The following is a 20,095-nucleotide window of genomic DNA, read 5'->3' as shown; positions in this document are numbered from 1 at the left end:
TTAATAAGGATAAGTGAAAACTTATCATTTTTAAATATCTATTCAGTGATGACAGCTACAGTAATCTGTCACAAGTATATATACATATATATATCATATATATATATATATAAATATATATATATATGTATGTATGTATATGGAGGCAAATCTGTATTTTGATCACACATAGTTTAACAGGCAGAAATATATATTTGTGACACATATACAGGGATGATTTAAGAGGTAAAAATGTATTTGTTGCTTGTTAAAGCACATATGATCAGAATAAGAATTTGCCCTCTTTTCTTGATTAGTTCCTGATGTTTCATGCCACACAAGTTGTTAAAATGCACAGGGTTCTAATAATGATATTTTCTTTTTATTTCTTTGTATAAAAGTCTTCCCATAATTAAACTTTATTCCCTATCTTAAGTTTCCAAATTATACCATAAATATAATCCTATTTATTGCTTGAAAGAACACCAGATACTACCAGTCATCATGTGATCTTTCAAATTTATTTTTATTTTCAATAAATACACTGTATATGTTGAAAAATTATGTATATTAGAAAAACACATGCCTTTTTTCTACAGTTGCATCTTCTTTACCAGCAGTCTCCTTCTCAAAAGGAATGCAAGCCCATTCCTGGGAGAACTCAAAGCCTTCTCATTGGTGATCATGGCGTGAGGGTGTCATGGCAGCCTTGCTTTTCCTTAGAATGAATGTAGGTACCATGATCTAAAATGTTTCCACATAACATTTTTCTCTCTGTCTTTCCTCACTCAAGACTGATCTCTATCTATCATATATCTATATTTACATATACATATTACATTATGCAAATTGTATGTGTCAGTACTACTTACATGATAGTGCGTGTGTGTGCATCTGTGTGTGTGCACATAGTCACAGAATATAGGCAATGGGTTGTAGGCTTGGTTTTTAGATGGGCATGGACAGTGTCTGAAAAAAAGTGGAAACTCAATAGCAAACATTTCATGGGAAGTAACCTAAGAAAATATCTTGGTGAAAGGAAGTACTTATTTGTGATGTGTACAATGATACAAGAAGTTGAAAAATATGAACAAAATTATGCCAACAACAGAGTTGGCTAATTGCTACTGTTGTGTTGATATCCTGCAGAAGGATGCTGAGAGGCTGTGGGATGGTAAGATGCAGTTAATGTCTAAGTGCAGGAGATAGAGGACTTCTGTGGTAACCTATAAAGAGGCTTTTATCTCCTGAAGGGCATAGCTGATGTCCTAATTGTTAGCCACAAAGTTTCAGAGACATTTCAATACTCAGCCAAGGCCAGGTTACTTAAAATCAGGCCTTGGTGAGGAAAACCTGGGATCATGAAACATGGGACAGGTAATATATAAGGATGCCCCTAAAGAAGATACTGACTTTTCATAAACTTATCCTGTACTTTATGAACTTGTACAAGGGATGGTCTTCTATAATAACAGCTAGCATGTTTTGCTGTGATGGTAGAAATTGCAGAAACCACTCCCACCCCAGGCAATAGATGTTCCCCTCAGGAGATGCCTTCATGGATGTCAGGCTAAAAACTAAGTAAAATTCTAGCATAATATGTCTGGGAACTTGCTTGCCTGATAAAATAGGGAAGGAACCACACTTCTAAGCAATTATAAGAACTAGTTGGCATACACTTGCATGAGTGAGAGCAGTACTCATGTATCAGATTTTAATGATGCTTGATCAAGTGAGCCAACATATATGACAATAAGCAATAATTCATTGACATAGGGCACATTCTCAAAAGATGGTATTTAACCTCCTGGCAAGGACCTCAGGTGACTCTTAGAAGTTTAGAAATGCCTAAGTTACCTTACAGATAGTAGAGGAAGGAATAAGGAAGCTGTGAAAAATTGGCATGGTTTAATAGATATATTATGAAAGGTGAAAATAACACAGGTGGATTATATTCCATGCGATGGTTATACGGCAATTGTCCATTTTATCAGCAACAGAGACCAATACTGTTTCTCCAATGACACATTATTTCTTTAGATGTCTTTTTTGCAAGTTGTCTGTATTGATTCCCTTCTATTCTGGAAGTGCCAGCCATTCATTCTGAGAGGATTAAGTACCTACTCTAGTTATGAGGTTTCCTTGCCTGCCTGCACTAACACTTGACCAGTACTAATATCTATGGGCTTATAGAACGCCTGACCCACAGATATGGACAGGAAGTACAATTTATGGCAAAGGAGTTTTTGCAGTGGGACCATGTACGTGGGATTTGTTGTTGTATCATGCACCACACCATGTTTCTGAAAACAAAGCTGAAACTATTTGAAAGGCTGAGTTGGCATCCTTTAGAACACAGTGTATTTATTAGATTAGAGAATTCTTTTGTGCTGTAATCCCAATAGAAAGGATACATGGTCCCAAAAATCAAAAGATGGAAACTGGAGTTGCACCTCTTACCATCATTTCTAATGACCCACTGGAGGATTCTGTGCCTTCTGTGCTCTCAGCTTTGGACTCTGTAGACTGGAAGGTCTTAGTCCCCAAACAAGGCACATGCTCAGCAGGGAAAAAAGCAAGGATCCCACTGAACTACAAGGTAAAGCTGTTACTAGAGTATTTTGGCATCTTGTGCCCAGAAACAGGCAAACAAGAACAAGCACCCTCCTGGCAACAGTAATTAACTCTGAACAGCAGAAGGTTTTTTTGTTTTGTTTCGTATCGTTTTGTTTTTTCCTTTGATGGGGATGAGTTTACAGAAAGTAGAGAGGGAGGAAAAGAGTATATGATAAACACAGAGGACCTACTTGGGCATTGCATGGTATTTTGTTACCTCATTATACCTGTGAATGGACATGCGAAGGACTGAGAAGAGTACAATTACTAAAGTTGGGTTACCACCTGGTAAACAACCAGCACCTATTCAAGTGACCACTAAGAATGAAGAGAATTTAGAATGGATAGTGGAGGAGAAAGAAGATGAGTACCAGTGACAGTCCAGAGACCAATTGCAGAAATAGACATAGTTTATCACAGTAAGTTTCTCTTCAGGAAGAAAGGTCCAAGAGAACCATGAAGGGGCTGATTTTTGAATCTCTGTGGAGGAGCAGACCTCTCGCAAAGGTTCTGCATTTTGAAATCCATTGCCATACTGATACCAAAGTCATGCTTCCCATGGCTTCTTAAAGCCAATATCTTAGCACAGCAGGAAATAAATATTAAGGTAGATCCACTCCTGGAAGAAAGGGGGTTCCTCTGATGGCTGAGTCTGTCTTGCGTTCCCCTTGAGAATTTAACCAAAATTTCTTTAGAATGCATGGCAGTCTAGGATATTTCTGCCAATTACCCTTCCCTCTCTTTCTCCTGAGTCAGACTAATATCTGACAGCATTCTTGGCTTTCATAGATCCATCTCCATTTTCTCTCACAAGCAATTTTCTTAATAAAGTCCTTGCACATTGAATTCCTTTTTAGAGTTTGCTTCTTAGAGGAACCAGATTAAAACAAATTGCAAATTATAACTCCAAATGTGACTTTGGTCTCATTCATAAGATAAGTTGTATCCAGTATCATAATTACTTGTTTCCAATGTTGTTAGCCTAGCAAAGGAAATATTTTCAGACTTCATATTAGAGTAATTACTTTTTAATTGTCTACTGAAATCCAGAGAGTTTAAGTAATTTGACTAAGATCACACAGTTAAGAATTTGCTCATCTTCTGAATCCTACTGATTTTTCTACTAATTGTTTCAAACATAATTTAAACTTAATTTTTTCATGCATTTGTCACTCTGTATCAAATACCAACAGGGAGTAAGAACAATGAAAGCATTTGACGTCCCACAAATAATAATAAACAACTGGCACTCTGGAGATACTAGGAAATTTCTCATAAACATTTCCCCTTTCTGTTCTATAACTCCTTTGATAATTCTTATTGTCTAGGTTTGCTGTCTGTCAATCAACAAGGATTTATCTTAGTGATACCAGGGCTGTAGGTCTATGGGTCTAAACTTAAGTCATGAAGTTGCTCCATAGTCCTAAAGCCACTGACCTGGGCTAAGATCCTAACATTGATGATGTCCTATTGTATTAGAACTCTCAATAGATGGAGGTTTCCTTTCTTTGCCTCTCAACTTCCAAAGAGTAAAATTAAAAAAAAAGGAAAAGTCAGAGTCATAAGAAAAGTGGACATACATTTCACTTTGTGAAAGAGAGTCTTGATTATACCTGTTGTTTTGATATAATCATTAAGAGCACCCATTTGACTCTCACAAGTGCCCTAGCTTTGATGATAAAGTAGATAATCACAAAAAAGTTAGGGTAATAGTAATCTCTACACCAGATGTCTCAGTCATATTGCTTCCAAAAATAATGTCCCCACCTGAAATTGCCTATTCAAAGACCTCTGCTTAAGAGAATCAGACAAAGAAATGTACGATGCACAAAGATAGCCTTTCTTCGGACCAGGTTCAGCATCTGATTCACATGCAGATCATAGAGACTGGTCAGTGACCCACAAAAAGGGCTCTTCCCATTAGGCATCTAACAAATGAACTAAGCCAAACAATCTGGACAAGATTGTGAAGGGAATTGGTTAGAAGAGAACAGGTGCAAGAGAAGTGCATGTAAAGATATCTTACACTAACTGAGATAGAAGCACGAGCTTAGAGCTATCTCAGATTCTGAATGACTGCTTCCAGACCGTAGGAATCCTTTTAGTAAAATCTGCCTTTCCTGAATATCACCTGGGTGAATCTGCAGAGGCTGAGCCCAAATCTTATCAGCACAGCAAACCATAATTAGGTTTAGTTCCTTCATATCTTCATCTTCCCATTATCCTTAAACATTTCATATTCCTCCTTTTTCCCCCCTTGGTTGATTTATTTTCCTGAGGACCTCTAATTTTTAATGCAAATGAAACTTTCTATATGCTTAAGAGGGAACCTCTACCTCCAGGTCTAGACCACTGACCCATTTAGCCTGAAAGATGATGTTGCTCATATCTGATTTCACTAGGAAAATTTTTCATTCCATTTGAGGTGATCTACTGTACACAACATTCTAAGTTTCAACCTATACAGACTATGTATTTTTCTCATGTCCAACAAAAACATCAACAAAAATGAATAAAAAACTATCACCTCAAAAAAATTTCCACCTGTTCAGAAGAGGATAGAACCATATAAACAAACAATATAGCACTCTAGATTCAAGACTTGGTTTTGAGTTCCAGCTCTGCCACTTGCCACTGAGCTTGACATTTAGAAGTTTTAACTATTCATGCCTTGTATTCCCCATTGGTACATTGGTCATTAAAATAGCACCTGCCTACTTGGGATAAGTGTGAGAACTAAATTAGATAATGTATAGTGTATAGCTATTAAAAATGAGCAATATCCCTTTGATTTCTGCAAAATGAAGACAGCATTACAGTCTAAAGCTGTTATTTTAATAAGTATTCTAACAATACTTATTAAATCTTCTTTAGCCTGAACGCCTAAAATTTTAGATTGAAATAAATCTACATTATATTCTGCATTTAGCTAAATCCTTAAATACAGAATATAGACCATGAGTTAATCTATTTTTGGTGGTTCATTTACCAATCCAATAATTATTGTACTAGTTTGATTTCGGTGATGATTTGATGCTTGGCTTTCAGCTCTGTCAGCAGGAAATAAGAGTCTCTTTAAAGGCTGCCAAGGAGACACTCTGTCACACTTTGTTTTAAACTAACGATTGATTTCCCTGAGCCTGTCATTTTTCCTCTTTAAGCATTAATGATGTTTAACAGCAGCCACCAAAATCCCCAGTCCTTATAATTACTATTTCTTCACTATTTCTAACAGTCCAGAGACATTGTACAAGCCAGTGCATCCTGTATGCACTATATACCAGTATCCCATCCATTTTCGCAGGTTAAATAAAACCTTAACAATCAGACTTCTAAGGTCTATCAATACGCCACTTACCACCAGTAATAGGGTTTTCATTGTCGGCTGACTGGTAGGTGATTTAACTCTAGAATTCCGTCCTTTATGCCTGCTACCTAGAATCACTCCTGTTAGCAAAAAATGTAATATTTCCTAAACGCAGAGCCTGAGACAGGAATATAAGTGTTCCTGATACCTTGAAGAAGTGCTTTGCAGCAAAACCTATAAGGGAGTCAGGGAAGCACAGTAGATAAGGGGAATGGACTAGGCAAGGTGTGGCTTCAAATAAGGCTATGCTTGACCTAATGTATGGGGTGAGGAGAAATCTCTCGAGCACAAATCTTTACCAGAGTTTCATCCCTGGAGATAAGTAAGTGGTCAGCCTTCAGTACACACAGATCGGTCATTTCTTTTCTGCTGCTCCCAGGACAAGGGTAAGAGTGTGGGTGGCTAACCTCCTGGACAAAAGGGTGGCCATCAGCAAAGATGTATTCTCTAGAGAAAAGGGTCAGTTGTGGGCCATTGAAAGGGAATCCGAGTGGGGCACAAACAGCATCTACTACAGGTAGATCATTACCTACCCACAATTTACAGGTGGGGAAGCTCAGACTAGGGAATAGAGAGCTTCACTAAACCCCCCATGTCTCACACCTTGGAGTTCACATTTGAAGTCAGTTTTCTCTCACCAGGGTGCAAGGTCTTAATCAAGCTGGTATATTACCTCATGCAGGAAAACCGGAGTCTTATGTGGATTAAGGAGAAAAGGAAAGTATGGGAAAAAATTGGTAGTAATCCAGGGCAACAGACTAGACTTTACTCTAAAAAGAGGACTGTCAATGAGATAAATCAAAGTATAAATACAGAATAGTGCTTAAAATAATAATACTTCAGTCCTCTTTAAGTTCTATCTGCAGAGAAACTGATAAGGCCAAAACATTTTGGAACAAGGAGGGAAAAAATAAACAAACAGAAAAAAATTTAAGAAAAAATGAAAGAAAAAAGACAGAAAAGAGAAGGCATTTGAAAAAAGCCTACAGGACAATATATCTTGATTCGAGTTATGGAAAAAGAAAAGATATATATATATATATATATGTAAAATGTTAAAACAGAGACTCAACATACCTATTTTAAAAGGTGGCGAGAGAGGGGAATAGGCCTGCCAATATAGCACAAGAATTATATATTTCTTATATCAAAAGAAACTACAAATTCAAAAACAGGGTTTTTTTTAATTCTTTGAGAGCTATTTTAAAATTAATATAATCTGTTGCAATATGCCTATGCTTACTTATAAAATTGCTTAGTGCCTAATTGGTTATTTAGAACTAACTTTGGAACATTAATTTCTTTCTAAAAAAGAAGTGTGAAAAAGTATTTAATATTATTAGTTTCCAAATTTGGATACTTAAACAAGTTTTTAAGACATTGTCTTTTGTCTCTATATGCTTGATCATCAGAACTTTTTTTTTTTAATAAAAATCCCTTAGCATTCTTAATCAAACCTTCAGAGGCTTAAATGATTATTGAGTAATTTATTTAGGATTATGGTTTAATTCATGATTCTGAAATGAACATACTATTAACTTTTAGGAGTAAAATCACAAGTAACAGCATAATTGTCTAGACAAAATAGGGCTTGAGTAATTTAAAATGCCCAGGATTTGAAGGAATTAATAGATAAGAGGATAGATTCATTATGTGGTCAAGAGGTCATTTCATAAAAGTATTTTAAATTAAAAAAATTAAAACCTTTTGGTTTTAAGACTGAGGATAAAATGGATTGGCAAGAATTAAAGAAAATGTTGAGAAACACTGAAAATTATGCACCTGATTCAAGGGCCAATTAAAATTATCTTTAAGGCACTGGAAGTTTTTATCTTTGAATTTTTCTGTCTATGGATGACATATTCTTTTATTGTTTTCCAAGGAAAATATGCATACAAATATAAATACTCTCCCTCCCTCTTTCTCTGAGAGAAAATTTTCAGATAAAATGTGGCATGAAGTATACTTTTGTGCTCCATTCATGTCCTTCTCGCACTATCCCTGGACAGTGCATCAACCCAAAGCGCTATGGGTGTTGAAGGGCAAAGCCTCACCGCAGCACCATTCTGAGAATTGCCTTGGGCCTACTAGAGCCATCTTATGCAGAAATACTTGAGAGCTCTGCCTTCACTCTAGGAAAACTATATGATTTAGGAATAACAAGTCCTATTCCTGTGCTTTAGGGTGGGATTCATTGATACTGCTGATTACCACATAGGAATAGGATTGTGGCTACACTTGAGCTGAATCCACACCTTTGCCAAAATGTTCTCCCTCACTTTTCTATAGGTTTCACCCTCAGAACACTCCCTCAATAAGGCATCTGCCAAAGAATCCCAATATCGATCGATGTATCTATTATACCAATCCATGTTGCAGTATGTCTCAAAATTTAGTCTGCACCAGAAGCACCAGGCGGGATTGTGAAAACACGGTTTTCTGATGCAGTAGGTCTGTAGTGCAGCTTAAGAATGTGCATTTCTAACAGTTCCCAGGTGTTGCTACTGCTCTGTGGATACCATGTTGACATTGTTGTATGACAATCAACAGCACACACGGAGGAAATAAAAGGTGTGTCACTAACTTTGATTTCTTGAGTAAACTAAAAACAATCATGATTTATTCATATAATTTAACATAATGTGTAAAAGAATGCTATAGATTAAAAAGTTAAAGCTACTTATACAAGTTAGGAAAAAAATGTGAGATAAATCCATTAAACAATTTGATTCAGTAAATATTTAATGAGCATATATTCTGTGTTAGACAGTTGCAGCCCAGTAGTACAAAAGATATGGAAAGAAACCATACCACCGATGATGGCTGCTGTGGAAGTAGCAGCATGTGAAAGCTAGATTTCAACTAAAATGAAAAGATACAGAGGGTGAGCATGGAAGGGATTTGTTGATTATTGACCATGATGTCTAGATGGTAAAGTGACATGGTTCCAAGAGTTTAGAAGGCGAGAGAGAGAGAGAAAGGGAGAGAGAGAGAGAGAGAGAGAGAGAGAGAGAGAGAGAGAGAGAGAGAGAGAGAGAGAGAGACTGGAAAAGTAAAATGCAGAAACTTACAGGGATTAAGGTCCAAGATATAAGAGTTGACCTGGGCTTCTGTTGGTAACAGACATGAGCACAATGAAGGTCCTAGATGAGACTCATGCCTCATGATCTCAATTTTAGTAGTAGTGGAGAGACTGTGAAGAAGACGAGGCAGAGGGCCACTGGTAGAAATACAGAGATCCGGGGGATCTACATATGGAAGGCTATAGAAATATAAATGAGCAGCTAGTACTAAAGCTCTTTTTTTTTTTTTTCTTCTTTTTTTATCTAAGAAAACCTCAAGGCCAGAAGTAGTTAAGTCTTTCTTTGACTACCTAGACACTCTTTTGGTGACTGTTGATAAAGATCTGCAAGTTGGAGAAAATCAACTGCAAATGTGTGATTTAATCCTTTTCACATATGTCACTATAAATAGCTCCTCAGTCTACCACCTAATTTAGAACCAATGTATCTCTTTTTTGATAAAGAAATATTTAATTTTGATGTGGTTAAATGCATCATTTTTTTTTCCTTAACAACTATGCCTAAGGTCCAAATGTATTCTAATACCTTTGTTTTCTTTATAGTGTTCATCATGCATTTAGATCTATAATCATCCTGGAGATTATTTAAACATTAGCAGAGATATAAAAACAACTTTATTTTGATCTGCTTGTGAGCTGATTTTCCCATATCATTGGCTCATTAGTCTCTCTCGTACTGACTTGTGATGCCAGTTATATCATTTTCAAGTACTGAAAAAATAGATATCTTTTTCTGGGATATCTGTACTTTGCCTATGATAATATTTCTGCATCAGTTCCACAGTATTGAACTACTATACTTCATAAATAGGACTTGTTATCTGTTACAGTCAATCCACTCTCTTTGATCTATTTATCAAAATATTTGTAAGTATTTAGGCACTCTTTCCTTTCCTGTTTGTGTTTGTTGATTAATTCATTATTCTTATTTACAAGGACCTTTTATTTTCTTGCAAACCAGTCATCTTTGTAGAAAAGAAGAGACAAAAAATAAAAATAGAGTTTGGGAAAAAATAGGAGCATAAAATGAGATAGAGCCAGTGTATGTTAGTATCATGGCAATAGTCAAAATAAACTTTTACATCAAACAGAGCAGCCAGTGGGGACCTTAAAGTTGCAATATATGTTAAGTTGGGATGGAAGTACCAAATGATATGTAGAAGCTGGAGAGGTAAGACAGGCACCATCAGTACATCTGAATGATGTGTCCATCTTCTCTTGGAAGACCTGATTTGATTTTTCCATCAAGTAATCGCTATTGTTGAGTTTCTTGTTGCTTTTGCTGTTCATGCTTGCATTTTGCTTTCTCTTTGCTCTGAAGTTCTTGAACCGTGTCTGCAGTACTTTACACTAATACTGTTCAATATATTGTTGGAAGTTCTTGTTTATTCAACAGGATACAAAAAAATAAGGTATAGGAATGAAAGACAAAGAGATCCGATATCTAAATTATTATAGAAAGAATTTTTAAACCTTCTAAAGGACATAATACTACAGTTAAATAACTGGAGAGGTATGTCATGTTCAAACAAGATAACAGAACCCAATAATGTAAAAATATCAATTGTTCCCCAAATGAGTCTTTAAAAATGTAGAAATCACAATATACTATTAGGAATTTCAACAAAGTGTTTCAACAATAAATGTGGAATTTCTTGTCAATGAATCTGAACACATTCACAGAGCAAGATTATAAGATACCAGACTCGGAGGACCTCAGTAAGCCTCCATGCTCCACAGACATAATGTACAGAAGCATCACTATCCATGTGAGATTGGGACTTGAATTGTCATCGCTTAGCCATGAGACCTCTGGGACTAGAAGAAGTACATTCACTTGTTGAAGAACTATTAGTGGGGCTCTGGAAATCCAAGACACCTTCTGCAGTTGATTGTGTGTGTCTCCGATGACCTCTTGAGCTTGAAAAAATACAGAAAAAGTTTTGATGTCTTGGGAAATAGTCCATTCATGTAAGCACAACTAAGAAGCATCCACAAAGGAAATACACTGTGTTCACTGAGAAGCCGTTGAAAGATTCAAATATCTTATTCAATTACTGCACATACTCCAGTAATTGGAGAGATGACCTCAAAAAAGCACATTTATATAAGCCACCATGTTGTTGGAATACCACCTGCCACTAGAAGCTGGAGAAACCAAGGAACAGATTCATACTTACTGCCACCAGCGGGAACCAAATCCTTCCAACACCTTGATTCTAGCACAGTGATACCAATTTTGGAATTTTGTCCTCCATAATTACTGTTTCCCCGAAAGTAAGACTGGGTCTTATATTAATTTTTGCTCCAAAAGAAGCATTAGGACTTATGTTCAGGGGATGTCATCCTGAAAAATCATGCTAGGGCTTATTTTTCCGGTTAGGTCTTATTTTCAGGGAAATGCGGTATAATACATTTCTGTTGCTTTAAGTCACCAATTGTATGGCAATTGTTACAGTAGCCATAAGAAATTAATACAAGGCCCACATGGGTAATCCAGGAAAATCTCTAATCTCAAAATCCTTAAATTTAATTACATATTTTTCCATATAAAGTAACATGTACAATTTTCTATATATGTTAATACATAGTCACAGGTTCCAGGGATTAGATTAGGATGTAAAATTTTTTTGGAGGACAATTACTCAATCTACCACACTAGTCAATAAATTATATTGGAAATTGTCTTATAATATTTAGTTGTTTTCTTTTTTCTTTTTTTTTTTTTTTGGTATTGTCCTTGTCTGGTTATGATGTCAGGATTTTATTGGTCTCCTGAATTTTTGAAATTTGTTAATACGATGTCTATGAAGAGATACACAAACTTATTAGTAATCATAAAAAACAAAACATGCAAATTGTACAACGAAATTTCTCTTCGGCCCTATCCAAATGAAAAAATTAGGAAATTGAATAGCAACGTAATCAAGAATTTAGGGAAAAGAAAACACTCATGTACTGTTGATGCAGTGATAAATTATTGCAGTTATTTATAAAATAATTTTGAAACTTTTATAGAAATTAAATATGTAAATAAGTTTAACACATCACTTTCATTTCTTGGATAATGCTGTAGATATAGGTACTCGTGTTCAGGGATTCAGATTCAAGGGTAATGATCACAGTATCATTTTTCTGTAGCAAAGACATCGAGGCAACATGGTTGCCCACAATCTGGAAATGGATAACAAAAGTATTTATATGCATTATTAAAAAAATCTACTTTGTAGACATAAAAAATACACTTTGTGTGTGTATATATATATATATATAATATATATATATACATATATATATACATATATATGTGTATGCATATATATAGACACATATAAGTGTGTATATGTGTGTATATGTGTGTATATATGTGTATATATATGTGTGTATATATATATATATATATGAGTTCATATACCTGAAATTAGTATAATATTGTATGTCAACTGTACAATGGTACAGGATTCAATGAAGCGAGTAAAATAAATGGTATGTTCTAACTTGATACTTAATATTAGGTGGCATATCCAGCCTCATCTTGGTTATCTATTAGTGAACTTTGTGGGACTTGAGTACCACTTTTTCTCTTCTAATAACAATTTGGGTACAGACCAATAGATCTTATCTAAGAATTACCAACTGAGGTAAGAGGAATGGTATTTTACAGATTGCCTTCCTTTTTTTTTTTTTTCCATCATGATTGGAAATTCCTCAAAACATTCTAATGGATATTTTGTCCAAAAAAAAAAAAAAACAACAAAAAAACTAATCATCCCTTCATATGCCAATCTTGTACCTTTTATCCCCTTTATATTTCAGTCTACTTATAATAATGCATATGAGAAACACATTTTCTATTTTTACAGTACAACTATAGTTGAACTTTCTTCACCTCACCAAAAACAACTGATACATTTTGAGAGGAAGAGAGGCAGTACTATCCATGATTTTCTTTAAAATTTATATATAAATTTTTCTACTAAGGCATCATTTCTTCCAAGATCACCCTAGGATAAAAAGTGCCAGCATAACTTTGTTCTCTTTAGCTCCATCCTAGGAAAGAAGTTATATTTTGTGAGATTTTACCAGTTCTTGTATGGTGTTTTCCTGGACTTGTAATTTGCATTAATGGATATTCAAGAAACCAATTTATACAGCTCACTGATGTAAGTTATAACAAAGTCTGGAGACATGTGAGGACACATTTTCAGTAGGCTTTTGAAAATGTGCTGACACATTTTAGAAGTGCATCTGTTTTTGCTTGCAAAAACTCACATTTATGTGTATAACATGAGAAATTGAATGCACAAACAGGTGGTTTTAAATACTCAAGCAGAATTTAAATGGAGGCACTCACAGCCTTATTGGAACCTACTGAACATTTTTCCAAATCTCATATTTAAACCATTGGCAAATATCTTGGTATTCCTGATATTTGTGATTTTATTCTTCCATTTGATATAACACTAGATAAGGAATGTTACAGATAACTCTCTGACTTTACTAATGATGTACTGTATGAAATTGGATAAATTGTAAATCTTCTTTATACTTTAGTGTATCATACATTAACTAAAAATAACGTATCAATTGCAGAGAGTATATATATATATATATATATATATATATATATATATATACACACATATATATATGTATTTCTGTTTTGGAGTCCAACATCTTTTAAAGAAATGTAAAAAACTATAAGTAATGTATAAAATGAGGTATTATAAAAGGAACATTTGATCTTTAGTCACATCCATGTAAATATTAAATATGCACACACACATACACACATAAAAATATCAACCATTTGTTTAAGGCTGGCTCTACAATGGATCGAATGTTCTGCTAATCAATAGAAATAAAAAAAGATAATAATAGTCCCTGCATCAAGGCATATTCAGCCATTATAAACAAAGGTTTCAAATAGATAGTTAAGAATTTCAGGTAAAGTAATAGAAATATGTAGAGAACATAACCAACAATATCATTTTGGGGGAAAATGAAATAAAAGAGGGCAGTTTGTTGTTGCCACACAGCAGCCTATCCGTCTGTCTCCTCGTACCTGCCCCTAAAGAAAGGAGAGTCTGTGAGATGGATCCTTTCAGGGACTTTGCTTCACCTTTGTGCTTGCACCTTATGTCTCCCTGTTTAGCCCCAAAAAGATGGCTGGCTAGTCAATGATGGGTAAGATTCCCCACGGTGGTGGGGGGTAGAACGAAAGCCAGACACTGCCATGTGGGGACCATCTGGGGAACTCGCAGGGTCGATAGAGGTGGGCACAGCCCCACACCTTACCCTGGCTAAGGAGAGCCTCTGCCTCTGTGGCTGCATTCCTTCCCACAAACCGGCAAGGCAAGTGACTCAGTGATGTGCTCTCCATCTATTCATATGCATAAAGGTTTTGTCCCTTGGGGAAGTACATATATCCTGAGACTTATGGTTCTGCTGCCTTTAGGCAACTGTGATTGGCTTAAATCAGTTTCCTATTATAATGTATGGGATTCACAGATCTTGAGATTGACAAGCTTTACTTTTACTTCCACACCTAACTGTGTTGTGTTGGCCCGATTCGGGACTCAGTCCTTGAGACTTGAGTCCCTTGGCCCCGCTTGCACTCTACTCTTGTCTACTGTCTCTCTTAAATTTGTGTCACCCTTCTCGCTTCCCACTGCTCTTGTCGTGCTGGACGCAACAGTTTGTGATATATAAGGAACAGTGAAGATACTTATTTTAGAAAATTGAGTTTATATTAAATTTTGACCATATATAGATAGATAGATAGATAGATAGATAGATAGATAGATAGATAGATAGATAGATGATAGATAGGTAAATATCTCCAATGAGATGGAATAGCATTAATACCAAGGAACAATTGTAAACAAAGGTAACATTAGGAATTGAGAGTAAGGACTATATATGAGACTAGCCAAGATGATAGAATTTACATGATCAATGAGGTATAGGGATGAGTCAATTATATCTCCAAGTTTCTGACATGGGTCATTGTATGAACAGTAATACTAATGACAGACCTTAGGAATATAGAAGATTCAATATCTTTGTATTAGAGGAGGTGGTGATTTCTGCTTTAGAGTAACACAAGTTGGAACCGTCTCTGGGTTCTTACATACAGTAAATTTGCCCAGCAGGCAATTAGATCTATAGGTTTGGAGCTTAGAGACCTAATACCATATTCATCAGGGCTTCTCAAACAGAAGCATGTATCAGAATCACTTATTATATTTTTTTCCCATTTACAAAGTCCATGGCCCCAGTCCAAATCAATTGATGTAGATTTGCGCAAGAGGGAAACAAAATTGTATTTAGAAAAGTTCTTCCTATGTTTGGATATGCACTTTAGATTTAGATCCCTTCGTATGGGTGGTGGTTGAAGTCACCTGAGTGGAGGATACTGTCAAGGGGAAGACCAAGGACTGCATCTGGGAGATATCAGATTAAGGGATGGACAAATAAACGGCAGTGAAGAAAAGGAAGGGAGACTTAGATATGAAAAGATAATTAGAATAAATCCTCATAAATGCTGCTGTCAAGAAATGATCAAAATATCCACATGCCATAGAAGTCAAATTGAAGAATTAAAAGGAGTATATTGAGTTGGGCAATTAGAAGTCTACTGAGTATTTTTCTAGTTCAGATTCCATCAAGTAATTGTTTCGTGGGGATCAAATATTCCTTAGAAATACTTGTCTTGGGCAGAAAGGGGAATTTGGAAATAATGGGGAGGAGCTGAGAAGGATGAGGGGACCTGGATAAAGGGAGAATTATTTAATACGAAAGAGTCTTTAGCCTGTTTGTTGCCTTAGCTATAACAGGGATTTTTTTTCCAATCAGTAGAGATAGAGAAGTTGAAAATAAAGAAAGAAGAAGAAAACAAACTTATGCAGTAAAATTTAACAGAAAAAAATTAAGGGATATGGTTAAAGAAGCTTTGCCATGAAAATCAGCCTGTGCAAATACCACGTTTTCCCGAAAATAAGACCTAGCCAGACAATCAGCTCAACTGTGTCTTTTGGAACAAAAATTAATATAAGACCCGGTTTTATTTTACTATAAGACTATAATATAATATGTTTTACTATAATATGTAATGTAATATAATATAATACCAGGTCTTATATTAACTTTTGGTCCAAAAGACACATTAGAGCTGATTGTCCACCTAGGTCTTATTTTCAGGGAAACATGCCATTCACTGAGACTATTTGTATTTGGTTCTGTAGAAGGTAGTATGTGTCCAAAACCTAGTAGATGTAATCCTTGTCTTCTATGCATTTACAGTATGAGGTAGCTAACACTGATTCTGACCAAAAATAAAATATAGTGTTCATATAACCTGATGCGAAGTAATGTTTTGACTGGATTGTAAATGTGGTTTGTTGAGAAATGTCCCATGTCCTTAGAACTTGGATATAGATACAAACTACCGTGAATATAAGCATATACCTCTTTTTCAAATATCTTCTTTTTTTTTTTTTTCAAATCAAACACTAGTGGATCTTTTTATATAGTTTTTGAGAAAGAGTTCTATTTCTCAAGGCACCTGCCATTTGGTAGACTTGATTAACATAATATCATTTGGGTGCATTCATATATTCATGGCAGAGCAGACTGAACAGACAATGAGAAGTATTTGAATTGCTTTTCTTTGAAAATCTCCTATCAGTGTGAATTTTAGAGTGAATGAATCTTTACAAACTGTATTAGCAGTTAGACCAACTAGAAGTAAAGTAAATCAAGTGGCACATGCCCTAGCCTCATATAAAAGCAGTTATATTCATCTCTGAATCCCTTTTTATGTTAATTTATACTAAAAGGTAGAAATCATAAATACTCAGTGTTATATTCAAGAAGACTTAGTCACAGAAGGTATGTAAGAATGTATCTAATTTCAAAATGTTGTGGTTATTTTACATTTCACATACACCTATCTTGCCTCCTCAACTAACTTATTTTTTCCTCTCTCTTTTTTATTTATTTTTTATTTTTATTATTTGCTTTTCTTTTCCCAACTAACTTTTAAAATCTGTTTATGGCAGGGAATGTGTTTTTGAAAGTAGATATCTGACTGAGAGCTCTTCGAGGACCCTTTGTTCTCTTTGTATCTGTTTACTAATTGTATTGACTGGTACATACTTAGACCTCCATGCTGCATTGAAGGAGAGGATGAATAAATAGCATAATCAATTTATAAATACACTGACATAGCTGTTTTTAATTAAACACTATTATTTTTCCTAATGTACCCTCATTTTTGCTATTGATATTTTCGTAGGGCAAAGTAAACAATTACGGCAACCTGAAGAGTGTTATGTATTGAAGACTTCTACATATAAGGCGAGAAGAGTGTAAATTAAATAAATAAAAAATACTGGCATGACATTTAGACCTTCTCAACCAAACAGAGTATCAACTCGGAACCAGAAAAGTATATAGACATACTGTGAAAACTACTGATGTTTTTGTTTTAAACTCTTTTTTAAATCTTTGTAAAAGTTTTTAGATCGTAGGGAAACCTGGGAATTGTCTTGTCTTTAGTTATGTGTCTGGGAAACATCACAGCTGTTCATTAACATATGAATTTAGTAAAATTTCAAAATTCCCCAATCATTGTTATCTCTGAGTATGTTCTTTGTTGTGAAGGGAAGTGAGTTGTTATTTTATTTATCTGAAGATTGTACTGTGATAAACGAAGTGTCAGGAATAATCATACCACATGCTATCTACCACAATAGCATCCAATTATGCTTTACGTGTTTTTCATCAAAAAAAGAAGTGAAGGAGTTTTTAAATTACTTATGACTTGATGAGTTGAACATTTTAATGAAAGTTGTTTAAACCTTGAGTGAGATCATTAGAGATACTAAGGAGGTAGGTATCAGGCCTGTCATGTCACAGCACCTAGATTCCAAGAAAATTCCTAAAAGGTATAGAAATTTATGTTAACTCTCAAAGTCTAAAAAAGTCACATTAATTTGGGCAAATAAGAAGCAAGACATAAATAAATATAAGTATCAAATAGCTAACGTTTGTTTATGGGAATTTCCATATCTTGGAGGTTAAGAAATGGGACTCCTTAATGAAACATGCACAACTCCCTGGAGAGGCACTTCTCAACTTGCCTTTTCCTTCCTTTTCATAGCTGCCTCAGATTTATTTGTTCTTTCCAACCCCTATCACAGAGAGGTATGATATAAATTCAGGGATAGTTATGGCAATATATTCTGGGGGAAATGGCTAAACAAACCATAACTAGTACCTAAAAATAGGTTTGTTGATGTAGAGTTGAACAAAATAACAGCAGTTTTATGTTTCTTCTGCTTTCTTATGTGGGGAAGGCGCATCACACCAAGGCAAGTACACTCTCGTAGAAAGCAAGTTTAACAGAGAGTTAAAGGAAAGTAAGAAAGAATAAAGTAAAATACCTATTGCAAAGAAAATTTTATTTCAAAGAGATATCACTAGAGGGAAAAGTTAAATGCAAATGATGAAAATAATTTATTTCCCATTTTATACAATTATACATTCAGTGTATAATACTTCCTCAGGCAATCTGAAATATATGACTCTATTTTAGTTGTAGTTTATAATTCATTAACCTCACTATAACATTAGAAGGCCTGTGAATAGTCAGTCTGAACACATCCCACCCCTCAAAGCCTACTACAAGTCATTATTTCCTCCAGAATAAAGAATAAACTAATTGGTCTGAATTTATTAACTTGAAATTTAATATTTTCTCTCTTGCCTCTAGTAGGTTCCTCATACCACATGTGTACCTAGATGTGATGACTCTCCACAATTAATGTGTTGAGCCAAGTGACACATTCTTAAGAGTTTTGCATCTCATTATTAAATATTTTTAGCTCAACATAAGTCAGTGGGGGTGTGTGTACCACGGAAATTGCCAAATACTGCAAATCATGTTCTTCTGATTTTTTTTTTCCTCTCTCCAAAGAGTCATTTGTTAAACATTTAGTAGCATATCACTGCTCAGTTCTTCAAACTCCCCGTGAACTGTCTTGGCCTTTCATTCTGTCCCATTCTGTCTTTGTTGAATCCCATCTACAGTGTCCATCCTTCCTAAGATTCTGTTTAAATGCCCCGTTTCTGGCTCATATTCTCTTCTCTTGGCACCCTCTTTCTGTCTTTTGGGCGGATCTACATCTGTGGCACATGTTGCACAAGTTTCATAGCGTCATCTCTCCTTCCGTAACACATGGGTCTGGCATTTGGATCACCAGGAGTTACCAGGCTCTCTGCTTGCCCAAAATACAGCAATAAAAACGTTTGCATTTATTAACGGCACTTTTTATACTCTTTAGTTCTTATGTGCTAATTCCTAAATGAGGAGGCTAAAACAAAATGCAGAAATTGCAAGGTAGTGACAACAGATCTTTTCTAACTGTGACACTACTTCTAACCTTCCAAATTCCTTTTGTGAATTTCACTGTGTTGACATGGTGGGAGGAATTTACTCAGATTAATAAATTCAAGTTTGAGTGCTACCAGGAAGACACCTCCGTTCCTTCACACTAAGGTATTTTGTTTATAGTTGCCTCCAGTTGGCCTCTATCAAATGGTTACTCAGTGACAGCAGGTAACTGATTAAAGACAAGCTTAGATTTCTTTTACATTTTAAATGTTACTTGTTCACCATCATGTGAATTTCATTAACAAACCTACACGGGTATTTCTTATTTTATATATTTTAAGTGTATAAATTTCCAGTATAAAATGAATTCACTTATTTGTTATCATTTATTTAATTTTTCAACAAATAAATATTACTTGTGTACTTTAGCCTAGAGCTGGGGACATAGGACATAACAAAGTCCTTATGCTCATATGGATTCCTTGATGGTGAATGAGAGAGACAATTGTCAAATGAAAAAAATATATGTACACAGTGATACATGCTATAAAAAAAACAAAACAAGGTAAGAGGATTAAGAGCATTCAGTAATTAGATATAGAGTAAATTTCTACTGCAAATAGTCTTCAGAATAACTTATTCTAAAATATCC

Source organism: Rhinolophus ferrumequinum, chromosome 3 (genome assembly GCF_004115265.2).
Source record: "Rhinolophus ferrumequinum isolate MPI-CBG mRhiFer1 chromosome 3, mRhiFer1_v1.p, whole genome shotgun sequence".
Taxonomy (NCBI): Eukaryota; Metazoa; Chordata; class Mammalia; order Chiroptera; family Rhinolophidae; genus Rhinolophus; species Rhinolophus ferrumequinum.
This window is presented reverse-complemented; position numbering follows the sequence as displayed.